The sequence below is a fragment of the Pleurodeles waltl genome, chromosome 8, assembly GCF_031143425.1.
Source record: "Pleurodeles waltl isolate 20211129_DDA chromosome 8, aPleWal1.hap1.20221129, whole genome shotgun sequence".
Lineage (NCBI taxonomy): Eukaryota > Metazoa > Chordata > Amphibia > Caudata > Salamandridae > Pleurodeles > Pleurodeles waltl.
The window spans coordinates 323444964-323471110 of record NC_090447.1 but is presented as its reverse complement, the minus strand read 5'-3'; the positions used below and the strand labels follow the sequence as shown (position 1 = coordinate 323471110).

Below are 26147 nucleotides of genomic sequence, written 5' to 3'. Positions count from 1 at the left end.
CAAAACGTTGTGAGGGCTTAAGCGCGAACTGCTCCAAATAGCCCAAAAAAGGCCTGGCACCTGATGGGGAAAAGGCCTGGCAGCGAAGGGGTTAAACATCTGCAGAATGTCGACTCGTTTGTCGAATTGCCAACATTTGCTCCCTGAGCGGTTTTAGAAATTTCGAAATGGTATTGAGTGTATGGTAGCATCACATCGCAGCAGGTGCACACAATGACCGGCAGTGGTGGCTTGCTCTGCACTCACACTCCTGCTGCACGGTGGATTATACATATATGATGCACCTATGCATTTTTTACACCCCACCACGTTGAAACTGCCACTGAACCTGAGTGACAGCGACGTTGCCATGGTCAGAAGCTTGCACTGACAGAACAGCATCCTCGCTCCCACTTCTGTGTTTGCGTTACATTAGAGAATGAACTCCACCCCTCCACTAATCTCAGGCCCAACCTCAATGGAAAGGTATACCGGCACAAACGTCAAATCAGACTGTCCTAGGCACCCTGATCTCTCTTAAACAGCTGCCTGCATCTCCTTTCTTTAGAAGATAGAAGAAGATGTTGGCTTGAGGAGTGAATATTGTAGACAACCAATAGTCATTCCTCACCAGTAGTCTATTTAAAGCTCCTGTTTCCAAATAATTACAAATAGAGTTATTCTTTATAAAATGTGCAGTTTTAAAACAATTTTGTTCTATTCACTTCCATATATAATAAGGCCAGAAGTCCCCATTTCAAAGGGGTGAAAATATCAGCACAAAAGCTATTTCAAATGCTTTTCAAAGTGTACTACCAGAAGAGGCGCTGGAGCAATCGGAAATATAGCATACAGAAAAGGACTCATAGCAACGTCGCAACAACATCTCATAACAGGCATCCCTGGGAAAACCCCAAGACGCTCCTAGTCAGCAGCTAAGAATGAAAGGAATTCAAATGCAACTGCAAAAAGTGGTTTGACGACTCAGATTGTTATGTGAGATAGTGAGGAAGAAAGGAACTGGAAGGAACTACATGACTATGCATGATGGCCAGAGGCCCGGCAGACCCATAAATACCTCAAGGCGTGTTCACACCGTTTATCAAGTGTTACGGGTCGATCTATTCACTGTGCACTTACATTTCGTGGGCAGTATGGTGTCCAGTGTACTATTGTCCATATGTGGACCATCATAAATGTATTCACATGCTACCATAAGTCAGGAGGCGGTGTGATGCAGAGGCAATGGAATACTACTACATTGTTTGATTTTTAAGACTGTCCTTACGCCTAAAATGAGCTGAGTATTGGCATCCATCCATCGACATAGAAGCAAACATTACTTCCGATCAAGAAAGTAAGAAAACTGCTCCAGTATGTAATCGCATGTTATGTTAAATGGATCTGTAAAGCGCCCTTATCACCGGAGGGGTATCCAGGCGCATGACCATTTCGGCACTGGAGTTGAAGATGGTGCACTTCTGATCTTAAGGGGTAATGCATCACAGTTTCTATGCAAACATGTAGAAAGAGCGGAAAGAGAATGCATCACGAGGTGGAGGAACAGTTAAAAGAAACAACGAAACAGAGGAGTGGTCTTGAAGGGATATTAAATGAAACCAAGGAACAAAAATTGGGAAGAGCCAAAGAATGAATACATTTAGAAACCAGATGGATGAAACAAAACTAAACATGAGAATACGTTCTATCCTAGACAACAGAACAACCGTAGCTCTCAAGAATGCTCAAAGTGCTCAAAATGCCGTTCCCCGTGCACATTTGAATGTTTTTCGGACGCCCGCGTGCGGTTCACAGGGTGATAAAAAAACACCATGACAAAAGGTAAGAAAAAGAAGGACATACGGCTCAAGTAATGCTTGAAATGAAAATACTGAAGCAAACTCCTTGTTCCAGAGTATCTGTTTACTACTGAGAAGTGCCAATTCTCTCCTATTAAAAGCTTTGGAGCAACTTGCAATATAAAGTAGTTAGGTTACTTAGTACCTGACAGTTACCTGCCCATTCAAAGGAGTGGACTGTTTGCAGAGAGGTCAAAATTACGAGTTGGATTGTATTTACTGCATACGGTAATTACTGTGTGCACCAAATACCTCACCCTTTGTTAAATTTCAGCAAGTCAATAAAGTACCCCAGGGGATGAATTCTGTCACACTCATATTGCCCTAAGGCAGGTGCTGGTGCTATGCAGAAAAAAATATAATACCTAGGACCACATCACATTAGTTTTACAGCTTAAGGTTGTCCTTACTCCAAAATGAGCTGGTTAGTGGCGCATATTTATTTATTGGTTTTACTCACAGGACTGAACATAGAAGCAAACACGACTTCAATTAAATAAAATAAGGAAACTGTTACAACATGCAATCACACCAGTCATACCAGAGTAGAAGATGCCACAAAATGTTCTTTAAGTAAAGATGGTACCCGGAAGGGGTAATGCATTCATAGTTAGGTACAGAAATGTAGAAGGAGCAGAAACGGGATGCAGCATAACAGGGGGCACGGAAAAAATAAAACAAATAATGAAGAAGAGAGAAGTAATCTAGAAGGGATAATATACAAAGAAACCAATGAACAAATTAAGGAGTTGCCAATGAAGTATTAATACATTTAGATACGAGACGAAAACTAAATTTGGGAACAAAATTCCATAACCTAGACAACAGAATGACGCTGCTTCACAGATATTCATAACTATTCAAAATGCCCCCTTGAGAGCCCATATGAATGTACCGTGCACTCACACATGCCGCTCACATGATGGATAAAAAACACCACCGCCAAAACCAAGAAAGAAATGCGATAGAGGTATGGCTTGAATGGAAATATAATAGTGCAGATACTCCTTGTCCCATAGTACCTATTTTCTACTGAGAAGTGCCAGTACTCTCAAATTATAAGCAATGGAGCAGCAGTGAGAAGTGCAGGTACAGTCGTTTTTAAGTGAGTTTACTGAGTATCTGACAGTACCTGCCCATTTAAATCACTGGATTGAAGTTAAGGTAAATAACTGCAAGCGAAACAGAAAAGGTATTACATACCGTGGGTGTCTTCAAGATGCAAGTCTTTTGTGTTGAAAATTAATGTCTTTTGCACAAAAACATTACTCTCTTTTTATAGGCCTATTAACTAATGATATGTTACATAACAAAGGGGTAACTCAACATTAACCCGAAGGACCTTGGTGAACAGTAATACATAACATCAATGGTCCAATAAAAAGGACCTCTACTTGAGACAAGGCTGAAATACTCAGCTTAACATACTCATCAATAGTTGCCCAACCCCCATGACTAGAGAAAGGTCAGATATGTTTTTATCAATGCAGCACAATGTATATATTGTTTGCAATACTTATCAAACACACACACAAACATATACATTTATAGATTTGATTTTTGTACCTAAATCCAACAATATAGATACAATATTCATGCAATCTTACATATGGTTGCCCCTAACAGAAAACATAAGAGAAAAGCAAAGAAAGTGCTTAAAGAAAAAGTGCCCATGAATGAGATTAAGTAGACACAAAGAAAAACATAGATATATCATAATCAATACAGAGAAGCCTGTAAGTAACAATTCGTGTATGATATAACATCAGTGTAATCTCATAGAGAAAAGGTAACTGTTTTAAGATGAGTAATTCGGACTTGTCTCAAATATAGGTCCTTCTGATTGGACCATTGTTATTATCAACTAATGATGTCACAACGGGTCTGAAAATGCAAGCACATTGCATTATGTTTACACGCTAACTTGCAAGTTTTTTTCAGGTAGCAGCCGTTCACCAATAACTTGGCCTCTAAACAATTCTTCTTACAGAGGACAGGTCTCTGGATGTAGGTTTGCAACTTTGAGGTGCAGCCCATGAGGGGATGATAGAAGTTGCAGGGCCTTAACATGGTGTTGTGTGCCTTGTATGGGCACTTGATGGGTCTAAAATACGTAACACGATTCTTGGCCTGTCCACAACACTTTCTGAGTGTGAGGAAAAACACAGGGGACATTCTGAAACTAGTATTGATTGGGGTTGCGTGTTAAGGCAGGACTGGCTAAGAAGAACTGGATTTTTTAAAATGCAAGGCCCCTTTAAGCCTTTTCACTCATCTCACATCTATTGATAGTTAAACTATGATGGTGGTCATGTAAGGCTTCTTATACAGGGCTGGGCATTGGCACTGTAGGTGCAGTCCCTTCCTGGATCCGAATGCTAACAGTGATAATAATTTGTTGACAAACCAAAGAGAGGCAAGGCCTCGATTATATAAATAACAAAAAAAATGTTGCCACTAAAGTAAATCAACTAGTGATTGATAACATATGTGTATTGTACATATGTATTGGAACTAACATAGGGCAACCATAGAGGGAAAGGAGAGCACTGGTCAGTGGAGTAGCTATTGTGTCATGGGCCCTAGTGCAAGGGAGGAAATGCTCCCCTCCCCCTGCCGCGCCCCGCCATACAAATTCGGCAATATTCAGTGTTCAGTGGGCCCCTGAGGCCTCTGGGCCCCAGTGCTACTTAGGGTGACCACTCATCTGTAATTTTCACAGACTGTCAGTAATTTCACCCTGCCGTCTGTTGTTTGTGGTGAAAGGCTTAATGGACAGCATTGGTCCATACTTTTAGCCTTTCACCTAAAGCAGAAAATGTAATTAGGACCCATTAGTTTCCCCAAATGGATTGAAAGGCAAGGAGTCTCCTGTGCTCTGAGGGAGGGAGGGAGGGGCAAACAGAGAAGAAAAGGTCTTCTTGCTAGGGCGTCTCCTTCCCTAAAGAAATGCAAATGTGCACAGCTGGTAAATCTGCAAATGTAAAGTGGCTTAGAAACATACATTGATTTTAATCAAAGGAGTCACTTGAAGCTTTCTGATGACAAAGACATTTTCTTTTAGAAAGATACTGTAAGGGTGTTCCAAGGTGAGCTGTGGAGTGTGTGGTTTTATTGGACTGTTATCAAAAAAATGTTAGTACTAGGTATAAACTGTATATTATCCAAATCTTATTTTATTTACCCAAAATGTATTTGTGCATTTTGTAGCACCCTATATTATGATGTGTGTAATGCATGTTTAAAATAAGGACTTATACATTCACAGTTCTTTCAGGGACCTCGGTACCTCATAGTACTAACAAACATTGGCAAAGTCAATAGGTCACATCTCCGCAAGAGTAATCGGCTTTGCCAATGTGTTTTACCATGTTATACACCAGAGTGGCTGCTCTTCAGCATGGCTAAAAGTTAGTGACATAGTGGTGTAGAGTGGAGTAGAGTGGCATAGGGGCAGAGGCGTAGAGCACAGTGGTGCAGAGTAGAGTGCAGTGGGCTACAGTGCAATTTTTTAGAGTGCATTGGCGTAGAATGCAGTGGTTTAGAGTGCAGTGGCATAGAGTGGCGTGGGACAGAGTAGAGTGGCACAGAGTGCAGTGGAGTAGAGTGGCATACACTAGAGTGGCAGAAAGAGCAGTAGTGTAGAGTGGTGCAGTGGAATAGAGTGCAGAGTAGACTTGCGTGGCATAGAGTGCAGTGGTGTAGAGTGGTGCAGAATGAAGTAATGTAGAGTGGTGCAATGCAGAGCAGAGTATAGTGCAGTGGCGTAGAGTGGAGTGATGCACAGTAGAGTGGCATAGGGTGCAGTGGCATGGAGTGCAGTTGCGTAGAATACAGTAGTACAGAGTAGAGTGGTGCAGAGTAGAGGGGTGGAAAGTGCAAAGTTGCAGAGTAGAGTGTCAGTGCAGTGGTGTAGAGTGGGACAGAGAGCAGTGATATAGAATACAGTGGTACAGAGTAGAGGGTAGTGGCATACAGTGGAGTTTAGAGTGCATTGGTGTAGTATGCAGTGGCAAAGAATGGCATGGGGCAGAGTTGAGTGGCATAGAGTGCAGTGGAATAGAGTGGCACACAATAGAGTGGCAGAGAGTGCAGTAGTGCAGAGTGGTGCAGTGGCATACAGTGCAGAGTAGACTTGCGTGGCATAGAGTGCAGTGGCATAGACTGGTGCAGAATGATGTAGTGTAGAGAGGTGCTGTGCAGAGTAGAGTATAGTGCTGTAGAGTGCAGTGTCAGAGAGTGCAGTTGCATAGAATGCAGTAGTACAGAGTAGAGTGATGTACAGTACGGTGGCGGAGAGTGCAATGTTGCAGAGTAGAGAGTCAGTGCAGATGGTGTAGAGTGGCGTACAGTGGTACAGAGAGCACTGGCATAGAGTACAGTGGCGCAGAGTAAAGGGCAGGGGCATACAGTGCAGTTGTTTAGAGTGCATTGGTGTAGAGTGCAGTGGCATAGAGTGACATGGGGCAGAGGAGAGTGGCATAGAGCGCAGTGGAGCAGAGTGGTATACAATAGAGTGGCAGAGAGTGCAGTAGTGTTGAGTGGTGCAGTGGCATAGAGTGCAGAGTAGACTTGAGTGGCATAGAATGCAGTGGCGTAGAGTGGTGCAGAGTGGAGTAGTGTAGCATGGTGCAGTGCAGAGCATAGTGCTGTGAAGTGCAGTGACGTAGAGTGGAGTTATGCAGAGTAGAATGGTATAGAGTGCATTGGTGCAGAATGCAGTAGTACAGACTAGAGTTGTGTAGAGTATAGTGGCAGCCAGTGCAGTGTTGCAGAGTAGAGTGTCAGAGTGCAGTGGCGTGTAGTGCAGTTTTTTAGAGTGCATTGCAGTAGAGTGCATTGAAGTAGAGTGCAGTGGTTTAGAGTTTAGTGGGCACAGTGGCGTAGAGTGCAGGGGTGTAGAATAGATTGCTTCAGAGTAGAGTGCAGTGGCAAAGAGTGGAGAGGTATAGGGTAGAGTGCAGTGGCATATAATGCAGTGGTGCAGAGTGCAGTGGTAATACTTTGTTTCACAGTAGAGTGAAGTGGCGTAGAGACAAGAGGTGAAGGACAGATTGGAGTTGCATAGATTGGCATAGAGTGTGATGGCATAGTGTAAAGTGGTGTAGAATGCTGTGGCATAGGGTAGATTAAAGTGACGGGCAGTGTATTGATGTAGAGTGTAGGGGAATAGAGTTGAGCGTTACAGAGTAAAGTGCACTACCATAGTGTGTAATAGCATAGAGTGCAGTGGCATACACTGCAGTATTGCAGAGTGGCATAGAGTGGAGTTGTGCGGACTAGATTGGTGTTGCCTAGACTGGAGTGGTATAGCGTGCAGAGGCTCAGAGCGCAGTGGTGTAGAGAGGCATAAAGTGCATTGGCAGAGAGTAGAGTGGTACAGAGTAGAGTAGAGAGGCATGGTGAGAAGTAGCATAGAGTGCAGCGGCATAGAGTGGAGTGGAGAAGAGTGGAGAAGAATTCAGTGTCCCACAGTGCAGTGCCATTGAGTGGTGTAAATTGGAATGATGCAAAGTAGGGTGCAGTAGTGTGGAGTGGTGCAGAGCGGAGTGGAGTATGCATGGTGTGGTAACACACTGCCATTACACACAACATGTTTCTGATTGAAATGACAATTAAATTGCACAGACATACAGTTTTTTTTTAAATAAACTATACAGTGCACAGACAATGATGTGAGGAAATTGAATCACCTAATGCAATGATTTGTTTTAATCATACAAAGGTATTTGTTTCCAGCACAGTTCAGAATTAACAAAAATGGGCTTCATTTGTACTCCTGATTCTGATATATTATGACGTTTATTTGAATGTTATCATGTGATAGAAAAAACTCTTTCCTAACCACAGTATCCAGCAAGGTTGTCACATACATCCTGTCACTTTGAAGTCAGAGAAAGAAAACTAAACACTAAGATACCACTGAAGACAGAGCCTGACATTTACCTTGTTCTTTGAATGCACAGCAAATGTTATTAGATAAGAACAAGATTTACAGGCCTGTTTACAGTAAGGGAGCACTTGGAAGGATACTGTAATTAAGGTTTGAGCAAGGGAAGGGACAAACCGAAGCTGCAGAGCCTAAAACAAATAAAGCCAACAAATCTAAAGCAACAAAATGTGCATTGCAAATCACAAAGCCAATGGCAAGCAACGAGCGGAATGCATTCCCAAGGAAGCTCTATGAATGTACTTAAAGTGACAGCCATGAAATTCTTTGTGGGGAAAGTCCAGTATTTTAGTCCAGTCCGTATCTTGCAGAGGTTTGGCCACTTCACTCATCCAGGTAGTATGACGAGAAGACCTGGAGCGGTCTCAATGTTGTAGATTTGGTAGCTCACCATCCAGAAATAAATCCCTCAATTTTAAGACATCTGCAGCATGCCACTGATGGAGTTGCTCTGAGCACAGCCATCCTCTGCGAGTGGGAAGGCTTAGCGAAAGTAGTGCAGGAGCACAGGGTTTCTTTGTGTCAGTGAGTTTACAGGTTCTAGCAAGGCAAGAGAAAGCTGTGCATGATAACCCCAGGTGGTGATCCGTAGAATGGTCAGTAGGAAACAATGAGCAGTGCAGTGAGCCCTCCTTGAAAGTCTTTACGGATAAACCCCATCTCATGCAGGGGGGTGGGCAGGAAGTCGGTGAGCCACCCATTGGACCTGTGCAGCTGAATAATAGTATTTTAAGTCCAGAAGGCCTAATCCATCCGCAGTCACAGGTAGATTTAAAGTGGAAAGAGCTATCCAATGGCGCACCAGCGACCAAATCAGATGTGTGGCATGTCTGAAGAAGGAAAGAAGGATGAGCAGGGGAAGGTTTGCAAAATAATACTATCATTGGGGTAGCACACCATCTTCACTAGTGCCATGTGGCCCACTACAGAAAGAAGAAGAGATGACCGAAAAAACTGGGCTCAGAGGGAGCATGACACTCTCCCAAGAATTCCATCCTGCAAATCGGTGGGAGAATGGTAGATATTAATCACTAGGTATTGAACGATAACTGGTTCCCAGTTCAATCTGAGGTCTAATTGTATATGAAGGGGAAAATAGTGCCACATGTTAAAGAAACACTAATTACATTTTAAAATGTTTACATTTCGTTTGTGCAATTTACAATCCAAATATTTTGAATATTCTATATGTACTTGACACTTAGGGATAACCCAGACCATTAGTTTGGCTTTTGCTCAATTTTAAAACCCTTTTAAGACATGGACAAAGCAGGCAATTGCCTTGCACAACCTTACAAGGGGTCTGGCCCCTGCTCACCCTTCATAAGCACGTACAGCAGACCATTGCACTGGAAGAGTTTGCCAAGGTGGGTGGATACTGCTTGTTCAACCACTGGACAGTGCCTCTTCTGTTTCTCTCCTGTCTGCAGAGACATCTCCCCAGGTACCCAATGCCTTCTGATAGTCTTGGTGGACCCATCTTGTCTGATTTTATGAACTGTCTGACCTTGTTCTTTTATTTCTTATTTCTTTGGTTCTTAGCAGCAACCTCCCATTTGATCTTGATTTCATCCTCCTCTTTTATTATCTTTGATTGGTAGTCCGGGCTCCCAGTTCTGAGATAAATGTAGAGTCCCAGACATTCACTCTAGTGCTGTGAGTCTACAGACAAGTTGTGGTACCTCACATCCTGACATTAGGTGTGAGACTATCGCCCACACCAACTGCCCTGCCTCATTAAATTTCTTTTAGGTTGAAAGTACATGGGCGGTTGGGGTGAGCGAGATGTTTTTGTTTAATTTGTTTAAACTAGCATAAGGAAAATTACCTTAATGTTTACCAAACTGTTTGCCAGGGGTTTTAAAATGTTCAGAAACATAATGAAAATGTTGTTACTTTCTGTTTAAGAAAGATTGGGTAGGGGTGATGTCCTTGACACAGTTCTGAAGGGTATTAATTTTCTACTGAGCAAGGATGTAATGTGACACCTGAATGTAGCATACCAGGAGGCAACCACAGAAAGACCACAATGAATAAATAGTGCTATGCTAAAAAAGAGTAAATACATGCACTGATAAATTAATTGGGTACGGCCTCTCTTAGGTGTGTCTGGAAAACTGACATTTGTTCTTGAATTTTGTCCCGATTTTGACCCTTCGTCCTGAATTTTTTTCCTGTATTTTGACCCTTTGTCCTGAATTTTTTACAGTCCTGTCCAGAATTGACCTCAATGCCGGGTGGTCACCCAAGTGCTACTGGACCTGCTGTACCAATGGAACTTATTCCCCAGGTGCTAGGCACTGTATAGGGGGCAGGAAAGACCATGTAAAAATTGGTGGAAATTGGGTTGGAATAGAAAGATTTTAGCAAATTGCGCATTCCTATCATTGTCACGCTCCACACATCTGTGCAAAGTGCACTAAGGTGAACAACGGCTGTGAGTTGCGCTTTACATAAATGTAAAAAACAAACAGGTTTTTGAAAGCTGGAAACCACGAGTTCCAGCCTGCATGCCTATGGCCTTTGTTCCCAAACAGTAACGCTTTATTTCAAATGTCCCCAATAAAAACCGATCTCGGTTTTAACCGCAACTTGCAATCATATTAGGTTTAACAGAACAGAAAGAAAGTAAAAAACAATGTCACTCATATAGTCCTTACTCTGGGGTATGTTTATTGTTATTGTTATCGTGTTATTGATACCGTCCAAAGCGCCAACCATCAAAGTCTCCCTTTCGGGAAGGTAACTTTCCCCAGTGTCTGAAGGAATAAATCTTCAAGGCCTTGCACACTTTCCCACGCTCGCCTTTTCACAAATGAATAGCTGCGTGGGCGTCAGGCGGTTTCGATCAGTCAGGTAGGCCGGGTTTCAGCGCGCCTACCTCGGAGCCCTATCTCTACACAATGCTCGCCGACATTCTTGGCATTCCTGCTGGAGCGGGGGCAGCGCTCCGCAGAGCAAACACCGCTGACCTGTTCTGTAAACGCGCCCCTCTGACTACCTTTACTTAGCAAGCTAAAGGTTAGACCTATTTACTGCTGCAAATCCTCAACAATGCGGCGAGAAACGTGACCTCCTGAGTTCCGCGTTATTAGTTGTTTCAGGAATTTCCTTGTGTCGTGCCTATGTTTTTTTCTGAAGTTCTATACTGGGTGGCCCATGCTCTCATGGATGTTGTTAAGTAAACTTAGACACGGATATCCGATCTCATGTGGTCAACAAAGCGAAGGTGAGGAATGATGCTGTTAGTGGATTAAGGAAGATAAGTCGACATTGCTGCGTGTTATAGAGCGCATTCCAGCCACTAACCACAAATCAGTCACACATGGAACATGGCATATTAAAAAGAGGAAAACATGAAGGAGGTTACGTCAACTGTGGTGCTTTCTTCAGTGTGTCGGTCCATTAATACATTAACTATTCAGAATGCCAGTTGTTTTATTCAATTGATGCTACGGACCAGTTGTGTTCTGAATTGACTCAAAAACCAGGCTATAGTTTCGCTTTTCTAAACCGAATTGCACGTTTAATATATCTGGACGTTTTCTTTGTGTAATCTGGTTACTAAAGGGGTTCCTGCAAATTTTAGGTTTGCCGGTGGAAACAAAACGTTTAGTAATTGCCCGTGAACAGTAGAACGAATAAACATGGCAATTTAAATCATTTGTGAATGCAAACTAATTTTTCGTGAAATAAAATAAATACATAAAATATGTTCCAGGCTTATGGGCATAGTTTTTCGGATAATTGTGACTTGGCAAAGTCCGCTTTCAGATATACCAATACTAAAACAGAGGCTCGACATGCAAGTGCCTCTTTTATGCGTCTCTTCATTATTATATGATCTCTTTCTTCTGCAATATCTCTTTTGCAATATCTCTTTTGCTTTTTATGTTTACCATGCCAGAGCTACCAGCTCACACGTCCCTGGTTCTTCTGCTTCCCAGGTCCATAAGACTCTGAGAGAGCGCAGCTTATATAATCAATATTAACATGAAATGATTATGAACTAATGTGTAATAATGCTGCATAGAAAATGTATTAATATGTTTTGCTAAACGCATGCTTGAAATGTGCCCACGGGGAGTGCCCACTGATATATACGGGGACTAATGAAACTGACTAATAATGATGAAACATTATATTAAAATGTGATTTTGTACTAATAATGAAAGGTTATACGTTAGAGTTCTGCTAATAAATCATTAGGCCTTAGTTAGCATGAGTGGAGGCCTAGCTGCCTGGTTTCATATTAAATGTGTTTTTCTAACCTGCAGTGTGCTGACTTGCTGAAGGACATGAACTCTTGTTTTTCCAAAGCTAGAAGATGAATGTAACTGTAGTAGATCCATTCTCATGAAATTGACTTGCTTAGTGAAACATTCTTGCTGAATGCAACAGTGTAGGCTACTGGCAGGTAGAAGGTCACCTAAACCGGTACAGACAATGGAGCCACTGACTGAAGATGTGCAAAAGACCACGAGAGTATGAAATCATACCGGACATTCTAACCACTGAAGACGTCAATCATAAGGACCAATAAACTACGTGTTATGGGGTGACAAATTTGATGAGATAATTGAAACTCTATTGGAGGGAGATAGTGGGGTGTGAGCCCCAAACAACCAAATTTTCGGGGATTGTACAACGAAAATGGGATAAAAACCCTTTACACAAGGAAGTGAATTAGAATAGGAGACTAGGAGAAAGAGGAGGGGGAGATGCTGATGCGATTTGCTATGACCCAGACACTTTATCACTCTGCATAGAGACTTTGCTGTTTGGTTCTTAAAACCATCCTTGCCTTATATTGCCCGTTTACACTTTCCCTCCTTATGAGGGAAGTGCCCCTTTACTTGACTTGCTGAATTCCTGGCTGATGGCGAATCAACTGATGTCCTGAGGACGAAGACAAACCCTGTATGCTGACTCAATACGGAGGGTAACTATATGACAATGAAATTGTAATTGTCTGTTTGCTTTTCCTTTCTAGGTACCAACTGCTTCTCTTTTGACAGAGACCATAGCTAGATGTTTTCTAAATTGGTGTTATCAAATTGTTTTGCATGAAGCCCAACATGCCAATGCTAATTCGAGGTTAGTTAAGGGGGTTCACTAAATTGACGCAAATAGACAAATGACTCGATCTATGGTTTGTTGAATAATGCACTAATAATACTCTGCTAAGGATAACCTATGTTGACGCCGTGCTATGTTCTAATATTCGTGGTTTTTGCTTTGATGAAATCTTATCAGAGTTGCCATATTGTGACTATGCTAATGTGTTTCTTGGTTTTGAGATTAATAAACTTACTAGTAGAATTGTAATCAATAGGGAATAAATATCAAAAAATTCATACTAAACTGGTGTGGTTATTCATGACTGAAAGGTCATGGTGGTTTCTGAGCATTATTAATGTCTTTGACTAATTTGAATTGTCTTATTCTGGTAAATATTGATGATGTTATTGATCTATTGATTGACATGCTGAATAGTTATCTCGTCCTAAGGTGTCTTCAATCAGGGTCAAAAGATTCATTGGCCTAAAACGAGTACCAAAGTGAGTAAATTAGTCATAAAGGGACGCCTTAGCAACTCCATTGTGAAACTGTGTGCAGATTGGAAAACCCAAAGTCTTGCAACTCTTCTTAATTATTTAGAAAACTAGGAGTAAGTAGAGTCCTATTGTTTGAAAACAAATGAGGGCAACATAGCCAGACCTTTGCAGCAGCGGGGAACTGCTTTTGCTGCTGGAAGGGACTCCTTGATTGGTGCTAGTTGACAGCTGGCCTCGTCCTCTATTGGCAGTCACACTTGTCATGGAAAGTCTGCTTCTATCTCCACCCTCCCCTGCTACCAATTTCACACTACTCAGCCCTGCCAGCCAGTTCACAAACACCATTCAAGGACACGACCCCAAAGTGTCCCTTGTTGCTACCATCACTGACACTCACAGGTAATCATGGAAAGTTGCAGTCTTCTGATCCAATATTTCTTGCTCCAGGATGTCCAGAACCAAAAAGTATTCTTAGGGTATTTTTTTTTTACTACACATAGCATGGTTGAGAAACAAAAATCAGAAAAACACTGCCATCTACTCATCAACTGATTTGTTTTCCAATTACAAGGCAAATGTTTAAAAAAATGTAGACTCCTATTCCACTGATGGTGTATCTCCCCATTTCCCATGCCATCCAAGCACAATGTTAATCCCTTTCCAATATCAATGTTTGATGTGGTGCTGTATTGTGGAATGGTGTGGTGAAGGTTGCCATAGTCTGGAGATGTGTTGTTGAACTATTTGGTATACTGTGGAGTAAATGTAATTATCAAGTGGTTAGAATATGTGTTGAGGTATCATTTGATGGGGTTTGGGAATGGTGCATTGTGTCCTAATACCAGTGACATGGTATTTTTTGCAGGGTGGCCATTGTCTAGTGTGCTAGCATATGTTGTATTGTGTGATAAGATGCCATGTGGTGCAGGTGTGCTGCAGTCTGGGGATGTGTGTTGTAGCACAGTGTTGAATAGAGTTAGGTGTGTGTGGTTTTCAACTGTTCTGTGGTGATATGCGATTTGGTGTAATATGCTGCTGGGTGGTGTGATAACATATGTAATATGATGAGGTGAGGTGCCATGTGGTGGAGGTGTGATATAGTGGTACATGATATGGTGACATCTATTGTGATGTTCTCTAGAGAACATAGATATGCTCTTTTGTAGTGTGGAGTCTTTTGGAACATTGCAGTTTGATGTGCTGTGGCATGACCCAATATGGTGTGGGATGACACAAGGCATCTTGAGATATGTTGATTTTGAATGAGAAGTTGTGGAAAGATATTGCAAGGTGAAGTGTGATATACTATGCTATTGAGTGATGCTGTGTAGAACGGTGTGATGCATAATGGGAAAATGTGTGCTACTATCTGGAACGATGTGATGTTACATATATATTTGTGAGACCACAATGCAGTTCTGTCCCTCAGATGCTGGAATAGCAGATGTTGGTGCAGAATAAGCCCACAATGCACTTCTGAGCCAGCACATGCTGGGGTAGCAGATGCTAGGTCAGAATGGCTACACACCTGACTTCTGGCCCCACATTTGTGGGGAATGATAGGCTGTAACACACTTCTGTCCCAGTAAATGCTGGCCCAGAATGTATGAAAAGATTAAAGGCCAGAAACACAATGAAGTCCACAAGTAAGTTTATTGTTTCTGACCAGGAGGAAGACTTACATCCTACTGCCACTAACAATGGTCGTAAACACAGCCACAGCCATGCTCCAGAACTCCCATCAACATTCCACATATTTTTTCTGAAGTTCAGAACACAACACAGCTCCCTCCTTTAATAATTCAACCAAAATTAGAATAAAGATAAAGATGAAATGCATATCTGATAAACATATTAAAACACAAACACAATCTCTAACTCCAATACCTAATTAAAGAACAATATATGATGTAAAAAAACAATAACATAACAGGCAACTGTAAGAACAAAATACACTTTCCTTAAATATATCAGTTAAAAATGTGAGTAACATCTGGTCCTGAAACTTCTTACAGTTACATGTTGCAGCAAGTGATCTTAAACTGGCCACATAACTCTTTAATGACTCACCAGGTAGCTGACTTCTTTTCAGAAACTTGAAACTCTTAACTCCAAAATGAGCATCTCTTTTTCTTACTGCAATTTCATACTTATCTTCTCTATCACTTCCCATCTTCTTCCTCTTCTTCTACTTCTGCAGCTAATGCTGGCAATGTTTTAATATTCACCTACCCTCTGCACCTAAACAATTTGCCACTGAAAAATGTATGTTCGAAACTCATGTAAGTTAATCCAGCACTACATTGTCTGAATTTGTTGACACGCAATTAATGTACAGTGTGCACACCACTGAGTTCCAGATATATGTTATGTTGTGCTTTTGTCTTTACGGTATTCTGCAACAGGCCAATGAATAAATGTTTTCACGAGAACACTGAATAGAAGGAGGCAGAAAGAAAGTAGTACATTCATATGAGCACAACGTGGCATTTTTTCCTTGAATTACGGCTTTCCTCAACATGTTCTGTTGTTTTTCTAGTGTGTGCCATTGCTGGGAAACTGAATAAACACACTGTAATGCTGCGCAGTAGCGTTTGCTGTATGTGCACGGCTAATTACAGCTCCCTCAAGACCTCCCTCAAGACCTCCCTCAAGACTATGCGATGTGACCAGCGCTGAGCAACAGTAAATTATATATATTTATTTTCTGCACAGTAGTTTCTAAAACAAATGAAAATCTTACTGACAGTGTTCCCATGCGATCCTCTTCATGAAATTGCTCCTTATGTACAGCTGATCCTCCTGACACCAGACAGGTTCACAACGACACCAATGCCTGAGAGAAGTCTGTTTGCATCTAAGCAGCTCACCTTCCAGTCAAAAGGCCAGCCATTCGTCATCGCCAATAAAAAGATTAAAGGCCAGAAACTGGATGAAGTCCACAAGTAGGTTTACTGCTTCTGACCAGAGGGAGACTTACAGCCAACTGCCACTAACAATGTTCTCGAGCAAAGTCACAACCAGGCTCCAGAACTCCCATCAGCATTTCCACATATTTGTTCTGAAGTTCAGAACACAACAATGTGCCCACAACACACTTCTGTTCCACCAGATGCACAAACAGACTGTGGCCACAAAACACTACGGTCCTCACTGACATTCGGGCAGAATGTTCTCACAATGGAGATCTGTGGAATCAGCTGTATGGTCAGTTTGGGCCCACAGTATACCAATGTACTTTTGGTCTTGCAGATGCTAGGATGGCAGATAGTGGATCAGAATATGCCTGTGACACACTGTGGTCCCTGTAGATATGGAGGACTGGTTGAGTGTAACACACTTCTGTCCCTGAAGATGCTGAAACAGAAATGGGCCCACAATGTACTTGTGTTCCGCTGATGCAGGGACAGATTATGGCCATAAAGCACCACTGTCTAGGCAGATGCTGGGGCAGAACGTGCCCCAGGAGACTTCTGACCCACAAGATGATGGGTTGGATTGCCCTGCCAATGCTAGGAAAACAAATGCTGGGACAAAATGGACACACAGAGCACTTCTGTCTCCATAGATGCTTGGGTAGATTTTAGCTTCTAGACACAAAGAACAACAACGAGAGATGGAGAGAAAGAAAGGGAGAAAGACAGATGATTGAGGATGTCAGTGAGAGATGGCGATACAAGAGGGAGAATTGAGGACAAGACATGGAGTAAAAAGAGAAAGAGATATGGAAACAAACATCAAGGGAAAGTCAGCAAAAAACAGTGCAGGGGAGAGACAGAAAGAGGCTGCGTAAGGAAAATAGGCAAAAATGAAGAAAGACATAGATACCGATTAGGAAAAAAGGAAAAGAGGTAATGAGGGAAAGAAAAACAAATGCAGGAAGAGAAAGGAAGAATGAGGGATAGGGAAAGTTAGAAAGAAATACAGATACAGGAAGACAGAGGAAACCATGGAAATACAGATTCAGAGAGAAACAAAGAAGGACAGAGAGAGACAGAGAAATAACACAATGTAGAAAAAGAGAGCAGATGAGATAGGCAGAAGTTAGGGAAACTGAAAGGTAGAGGCAGAGACGTTTGAAGTCATAGGCAACATGGTCAATCGCCCAGAGCCCCACCTTCCAATGGGCCTATGGTAAAGTAAAGTTTTTCTTTATCATACTTTTATCTATTTCTTTATCTCAACCTTTAACATATCATTTAACTTTGGTTTCCATCATGGGGCTTGAATTATCAGAAAATGGATAATAAGATTAAAAGTTTTTTCCAAACAGAGGCCCCAAAACATTTTTGTCTGGGGCCCCTCGAAATCCTTCTGACAACACTGGATAGAGGGAGGCAGAAAGACAGAGAGGTAGAAAGACAGGGAGAGACAGAAAGCACAAATGTCAGGCAATAAAGAGAATACTACAAAGGAAACTTGGAAAATAGAGATGGGTAGAGTTAAAAATATGGAATGAAAAAGCGACAGACTAAGACAGACAGACATAGGCAAGCTGTTTTGAAGTACCCAGTTATGCAGTTCTGCCAACATTTGTCATTAGTGGAAAGTGTATATTTCCAATTGTGCCTTAAAATTTGTCACATGCATAAATTACTGAGGCTGTTCAGCTCTTGGGTCTCATTACTCTCATGGACTGCTATCCATTTATTTTTTGCCTACGAGTAGATGGGGCTTAGTTTGGAATTTCTGGGAGTAATTCCGGCGTAATGCACGTTTGTTCACAGCAAAATATTTGGGAATCAGGCCTGCAGTTAACACATTAAAGATGATGCTACGAATACCTAGAAGGTAGCCTGCTGTTTAAGGCAGAGGAAAACATGAGGACATTTGACTGGTCAAATTTTAGCAAGGGGAGTCAGTAGTGAAGTTCTCATTGGTTCCTGTGCCACACAGACTGTACGGTGCGATTGCAGGCAGAGACACCTAATTTTTATATCCCATGGAGGTCTCAAGGGAGCACATGTCCAGATATTGTCAGTAGGTGACCTTCCTGTGTTTTTGCTAGTTGAGTCACTCACACTGAGCCCAGTTCAAAACAGAGAAAAGGCCAAGTTGATCTATGTACAGGAGATTGGTCTTGGTGAGTGGATTCTTCTCCAAGGCAGCCTCCACCTGACTGTAGACCAGTCCTACATCAAATAGGTAGCAACTACCCATGCTGTACACGTAGTGTTTCTGCAGATAATCTTGTACTGTTATAGTCATGCTGCACCTCCAATGGTGTGTATGTGGGTGTGCATAGTGTAAAGGACAGTTTACACTACTCTGCCCATGATTTGTTGTTCTGTGTGCGTTAGGGCTTAGATCAGCTGGTCCTCTGCTGATCATGTAGCCAGCACGAGTTTCCAAAAGAGTGGTAAGTGAGATGTGATGGGCTGATCCCCCAAAATTCAGCGTCCACTGCTTTTTGGAGGCTGGGCATAACTGCCCTCACCACACCTGTGGCACAACTAAAGCAGCTAACGGAGAACAGGGCACACTTATCACTGTCATGCTTTCACCACAACCCATTGATCCACAAACAAGAGGGCATGCGTGCCTACATTGTTAGACCTCAGCAATCTCAAATTCTTAAAAGCACTCTGGTGTTTTGCCCTATTCAAATACACTTCTTGGAAAAAAAGCTTCTCTCAAAACTTATAATTATGTGTCCATTTATGGAAATTGGATCAGTGACACTACATATTTAACTGTGCACAACATATTTGTACACACACTGAACAATTCACCTACATGTCCATGTACTTACCCATTTATATCTATCCATGCAATAACTCATCTGCCAACTCACCTACACATTAGCTTATTCTGGCATTGACTTACTATCCCAGTCCCACTATCACAAGCACATACACAAACTCGCCAATCACCAAAGAAGCACTATTCACCAAAGAATCCAGATTTATCAGCTTTCATGATGTTTCTTTTTCTTAGAACTGGAAAGATCAGTAGCTTAGTGAGATGTCACAAGCTGCATTTGTCACTTGAGTAGTCATACACACTGTGCACATGAGCTGAGTAGCAATGCTTGTGTGTGGTCAGCATCTAATTCTTTTGAAAACTGAGCAGAAGGTGAAGTCTCAGTTACTTGACAGTAGAGTCCAGCACTTACAGTCTTGGTCTTTTGCTTCCTATTCCTTATGAAGATGAGGTAAGTGCTCACCTGGAGACAGTTAATCCTCTATTCTATAACTAAGCAAAATGTTGTTTTTATTTTTCTACCTGGAGAATGAAGCCCTACTTCCCTTTCTATAACTTTAGAAAAGACCCCTTCATGTGCAAGAACACCCAACCTCAATAAGGCTCCCTCCATCTGTCGGATTTCAAAGACCAACTCCCCTCAAACTTTACAGAATAACAACCATAATGGAGGACCCTAGAACAAAGAAAAACAGTAATGATAACTTTGGTGAGGAAACGTGGACTAGGAATAATGAAGATTATCAGCAAGTAATCAGGACATTGCCACCTCAGATGTTTTCCTTTTTTGCAATCCTTAAATTCATGAGGGTTTAGCAAGCCAACAACCTGACTCCGGATACCTCAACTTTTCAGGACCTAGGATTGCTGAGGAAAGTGTAAACTTAAATCCAGCAAGGAGAGACAACCATTAGGAAACAACCTGTAGAACAACCAAGATGCTGCCAGGCGGCCATATACACCCAGTCCAAATCTAAAAGAGCAAGCTGATGCCCACTTGGCAGCCTGATAAACTCATGCAATGGGAACCCATTCACCATGGGTCCATTTAATAAATACCTCCGACATCAGTTGGAGTGACTAACTCATGTAAAAAAAGGCAAGAGTGATGGACTGGTAAATTTCCAGACGACGTTAGGAACTAAGCCAAGTGCGCAACCCTTATATGATGCTTTTATTGTAAAAAATGCAGTTATATTAAAAACCAACAAATCACAAGAAACCATGAAATATGGAAAATATTTCAAGGTTTAACAGAAAATACAGATTCCACCATCATAATGGCAGACCCCAAACCACTCTTCAAAACTTTAACACTTTTAGGGCTACTAGGATTAGGTGGCATGATGGACCAAGTTACGTGGCAAGGTTATTCAATTATGTGGTAAAAAATGCAAGTTATTCAGCAATATAATTCACATTAATTTATGCAAGAATTAACATTTTGATGAAAGTTGCACATTTTGCTAATTATGTGGCAATTATATGGCAAACATGATAAATCTATAATAATGCGATAAATACTGCTGCCACACAATCGCCTACATTCACTGACCATCTCTATTGCCTTCAGTCCCTGTGTCCTGAAAACGTTTTAAAAAAAAGGTATAAGGGACCAATGTAGGGACACCCTGGCCACCTAGTACTTGTGAGGAGCAACCAGAGGGACCCCAGCAGGGACAAAAGCTTTAGAACATTTTTTGTGCAAAAGTTCTGTGGTACTCCTAGGGGACCCAGTGTAGCCCTCCCCTGAGGTACCGCCGAGCTCCTTTCTTCTGGGAAGGCCAGCACGGTACTGTGGTACTATGGGGTGATGCTTGAGTATCAGGTACTGCTGTAGTATCATAGTACCTGAAAATAATATAGGAAAAAAATAACAGAAATGTGGATTGAGGGTTCACAGGGGGATGGGCATATGTGAGGTGTCTGTCATAGTGTTGACTGGGGCCAAGGGGCTGCAGCCAACCTCATACTTTGCACAGCCTTTGGTCGTATGCAGCAGAGGTTGGCTGCAGTGCCTAGCCCATGGTAGGTATAGCAATAGAATCTTAGCTTCCATTTAAAAAACAAATGTGAGAAATACACTAAAAACAATGGTTAAAGTGAGGTTATTATTAAATGTTGTAGTAACACAAAAACTAGCTTTTAAAAAAACAGAAAACACTACTGAAATTCCCCATTTATTGTTTACTCTGCTAATTGTTTACTTTATAACTTGCACTGCTTATTACTTTACATAGCACATCACTGATGACTTTAAATGACATCAATGAGGACATCACTGATGACATCTCAAATTACAACATTGATGGCGTCACTGATGTCATCATCCAGTCTTTGTTACAGAATCCTATAGTATTTGTGGTAGTAATTGAATATTGGATGTAAACAGCAGGAAAGAAAATGAGGAGTCAGCCACAACAGCCCTGACAGAACTACCTACAAGGCTGCATTCAGAGGCTATCACCAGCAAATAAGAGACACCAAGAAAAAAGCGCAAGTGGACCGCATCGAAGGAAGCTCCAACAGCTTGAAAGAGATCTTCTTGCACTTTAGGGATTTCACCTCGCCCTCTGCTATCTACATCACTGCCTACCAGCAACTTTGTGACAATGTATCCAATTTCTTCCACAGCAATATCGCAAAGACTGACAGCACTTTGCACACCACACAAATCCAACATCAGAGAACTTGCTTCTAATCTTCCCACCACCACCCAAAACAGCCACCTGACTGAATGGACAACACTCACCAGAATCAACGTAATGGAAATCATGCAGACCATCCACTCAGATGCCCCAACAGACCCATTTACTCACCACATTTATAATCAGCACAATCCTAACCCATATCATCAACACCTCCTTTATGTCTGCCAATTTCCCATATGAATGGAAACTTGCAGAAATCAACTCCTTCCTCAAGAAGCCCTAAGCAGATCTGAATCAACTGAGCAACTTTCGACTCATCTCCTTGGTTCCATATCCATCCAAAGTTATTGAAAAGACCATTAGCAACAAACTCACAAACAACCTCAAACTTCATCATCTTCTAGGCAACACTTAATCAGGATTCAAAAAGAACTGCAGCACCGAAGCAGCACCCATTGCAGCCACCAATGACATTAGAATCATCCTGGACCAAGGAGAAACAGCAGCCCTCATCCTGCCTGGCCCCTCTGCGACCTTTGACACTGTCTTCCATAACACCCTCATCAGAAGATTGGCATACAAGGATCCTCTCTCAAATGGATCTGTTCCTTCCTCACTGGAAGAACCCAAAGGGACAGGCTGCCACCCTTAATATCGGAGACCAAGACACTGATATGCGGAGTCCAAAGGGATTGTCGCTCAAACCCACCCTTTTCAACATATACATGACACAGCTCACCAATATCATCGGACCACAGGACATCACCGTCATCTCCTACGTCGATGACACCCAACTCATCCTCTCCCTGATAAACAAAACAACCACTGCCAGAACCAACTTCACCAACTCCATGACAATTGTAACAGACTGGATGTGAACCAACTGCCTGCAGTTCAACTCCAACGAGATGGAAGTACTGGTGTTCAGCAACAAGACATCCCCATGGGACTCGACCTGGTGGCCATTAGCCCAAGTGAGAAATCTGGGGATCTTCCTAGATGACAAAATCAACATGATGGCTCAAGTCAACGCAGTGTGCGCCTCCTGCTTCCACATTCTATGCATACTGTGAAAAATCCTCAAATGGTTGCCTCAGGACACCAGACAGACCATCATGCAACACTCATCGCCAGCAGACTGGGCTTCGGCAACACTCTCTAAGCCAGAATCTCCAAACAACTCCTACACAGACTCCAGGCCCCCAAGGACATCGCTGTAAGCCACACCCACATCACACTGCAACTCAGGAAGCTTTTCTGGCTATTCCATTCATAGGTGCAGCAAATTCAAACTTCTCACACACACATTGGAAGCCCTGCAGAACACAGCGCCAGAATACCTGAACAGTTTCATACACTTCCTCCAACCCACCAGACACCAGCACTCTGCCTCAGTCTCTCTCTCACACATTTCCTGCATCTGTAAAAGCAAAAATGGAACAACCTGCCTCAACACATCAGAGTCTCCTCTTCTTTTCTTGAGTTTCACAAGAAGCTAAAGACTTTGCTCTTCGAATAAGCACCTTTGGGAACACAAACCTACACACCTGTACAACACCTTGATACACACTTGGGTGATTACTGTGCTATACAAATCAATATAACATAACATAATGGAATATGTTACACTTGTGGCAATTTTTCAATTCACCCTAACAGAATTACCCTCTAAAAGACCTCACACCTGCAGCTGTACGTAAAGAGGTTGACAGGTACAAATTCCCACTGGAAAAAAAAAAATTCCAGGCCCTATGGACAAACTCCTTACTTTGTAAACATGCCCTTCACACATTGCTGAGATGAGCACAGTGGCACAGAACCTTAGGGTAACGGTTCTTAACAAATGATCTGTGAATCCCTGGAGTTCCGCAGCACCTATTCAGGGGTCTACAGACCCATATGACCTCTAATTATTATTTTCTGTCAATAAACATAAGCATTGTGATCAAAATAATTGCATACAGGTGGTTCCTCCTACAAAAATAACAGTTCCATCGAGTAACAATCAGTTTAATCAAGTAACAATAAAACGTACTTGAAATCTACTGTATTGCCTCCCCAATGCATGTGATCTATGTAGTAATAAAATCAATAAAGATATGTTTAAAAAATCACGTATTCTAAAAACGGTTAGTCAGAAGTGGATTGGTAGTTCAGGAGAGAGCATGGATGATCACATCCAAGCACACTGCAACCTGAATTAACAGTTAGGTTTTGACTAAAACTTGTCTTGATTTGCTTGTGGGCAGTTATAGAGCCAGTGTTCGAAATGTTCAGCGATCTACTCATGTATTCACCGGCCTAGCTGCATGTTCTCCAGTCTACTGCTTTACATGGGTAGGCACTTACAGACCTCAAGCACCAAAACTCCTTGTATTATTAAAAGGGCATGCCTGTACTTTGAAGCAGAGTTGAAATACTTCCAGAAGAATAATGAGCACCTTGTAGGCAAGTGTTTGTGAGACGGATTGAGCACCTGGTATTCCCCTCTAAGTGGAATACTTCTACTTTCTACATTATTCAACAATGGGCAATGTCACAAAATCTTCAGTTAAGTTCTTGAAAAAATATTCACACCCTATAAACATCCTTGCTACATTTGTCCATTCCACTGTCGTACAACTATTTTAAATGGGCACATGCCCACTGGTGGATAATCTTTTGACAAAGTAACAAAAAGGACATGGGGGATGAGGACAAAAGAATACCCATTCAATTCTATTATAAAAGAGAGTAGGATAAAAGAAATGCAATGTCTAATAATTCAGAAAATATTTTAATCAGTATAATCCATTATACATTCAGAAACATAATTGGAAAAATATCTACAAACTCAAAAGAAGGGCACGACTCAAAAGAAATACTGGTTAGAATATAGCAATCACTGCCACTGAAGTTTAAAACGAGTTTTCTGATATACACAAAAGTCCCAAAGAAAAAGAGAACATGTTTAGTTCCTCCGTAGGCCGGCCAACAGTGGATGGTTAAAAACGTTGATGCATGTTTCAGTGGATTATTGCAGATACTTTTTCCACCTTCATCAGGGCCCATTATGAGCTAAATGATGAAACCGTAGACATCTTGAGTAAAATCCATTCGGCAAGCGGGGCCTGGCTAGTTTAAACCAGAGGAGTTAACATAATCAAATATTCTAATTATGACATTATGGGGGTCCTTGACCGCCGGGGCCGGGGATGCGGGAGCACCGCCAACAGGCTGGCGGTGCTCCTCAGGACATTCTGACCGCGGCGGTTCAGCCGCGGTCAGAACAGGAAAACCGGCGGTCTCCCGCCGGTTTTCCGCTGTCCTGCAGGATCCTGCTCCGCCATGGGGATTCTGACACCCCATACCGCCATCCTGTTCCTGGCGGGTCGCCCGCCAGGAACAGGATGGCAGTATGGGGTGTTGTGGGGCCCCTGGGGGCCCCTGCAGTGCCCATGCCAATGGCATGGGCACTGCAGGGGCCCCCGTAAGAGGGCCCCACTTTGTATTTCAGTGTCTGCTTTGCAGACACTGAAATACGCGACGGGTGCCACTGCACCCGTCGCACATACCCACTCTGCCGGCTCCATTCGGAGCCGGCTTCCTCGTGGGGAGGGGTTTCCCGCTGGGCTGGCGGGCGGCCTTCTGGAGGTCGCCCGCCAGCCCAGCGGGAAAGCCAGAATGGCCTCTGCGGTCTTTCGACAGCGGAGCGGCCATATGGTGGCTCCCTCCAGGCGGGCGGCTCCCGCCGCCCGCGGGGGTCAGGATGACCCCCTATGTGTTCCATAGGATCAAATGTATTGTATTAACACAAAAGTTTTCCTTTGTTACAGTTTTAGTCGCATCAGCTAATACTGAATTGTATGGCTTTGTGCCTCTTTTGATCACAATAGTATATCTTTGCTCCACTGGCTCTCGACCGTAGTCATTGTTGCTCTTGATCTGTTACTCTGTCTCTCAGTTTCACAATCTCAGTTACTGTGTTGCTCTCAGAAACAATCAGTCTATCTCAGTCTCTGTAATTATAAAAGGCTTGTAATTCCTGGTAGAACTGATAACTCAGTTACTATGCCCCATTGGCAATTGTGAGGTCTAGAGATCGCCCATGTTTCCCCAGAGACTTAAGCTGCTGAAAACAGCTGAATACTTCAGAGGAACAATGGAGGAAGAATCATCCCATTCATCTTTGCTCCAACCCTCATCTTTCCATTCATGTGTGCATTTAGAACCACCCACCAATTTATTCTTAAATCGGTTAACAGTCATGCAGGCATCCATCAATTCAGCAACCACACACTTGTCCATCCATTGCTTAAACTTTGTGTGCCTGTCTGCTTGCATGTGTGTTGCATTTTTATGTATATGTGTTTTTATTACTGCTGTTTGCTTGTATATTGGAACCCTTTTCCATGTAGTTTTACTGGTTCATATGTATGAATGCTTGCACACATGTAGTCAATGTTTC

The 26147-nt window shown here is 42.4% G+C and overlaps 1 long non-coding RNA gene across 1 annotated transcript in view; it reads left to right on the top strand.

Annotated features, from left to right (window-relative positions):
• The first annotated feature begins 1137 nt into the window (after positions 1–1137).
• Positions 1138–26147, top strand: part of LOC138249089 (uncharacterized) — a 162144-nt gene continuing 137134 nt past the window's right edge. Inside the window, exon 1 of the long non-coding RNA XR_011194709.1 lies at positions 1138–1821. This is a non-coding gene — a long non-coding RNA (uncharacterized lncRNA). The remainder of the gene's footprint in view (positions 1822–26147) is intronic.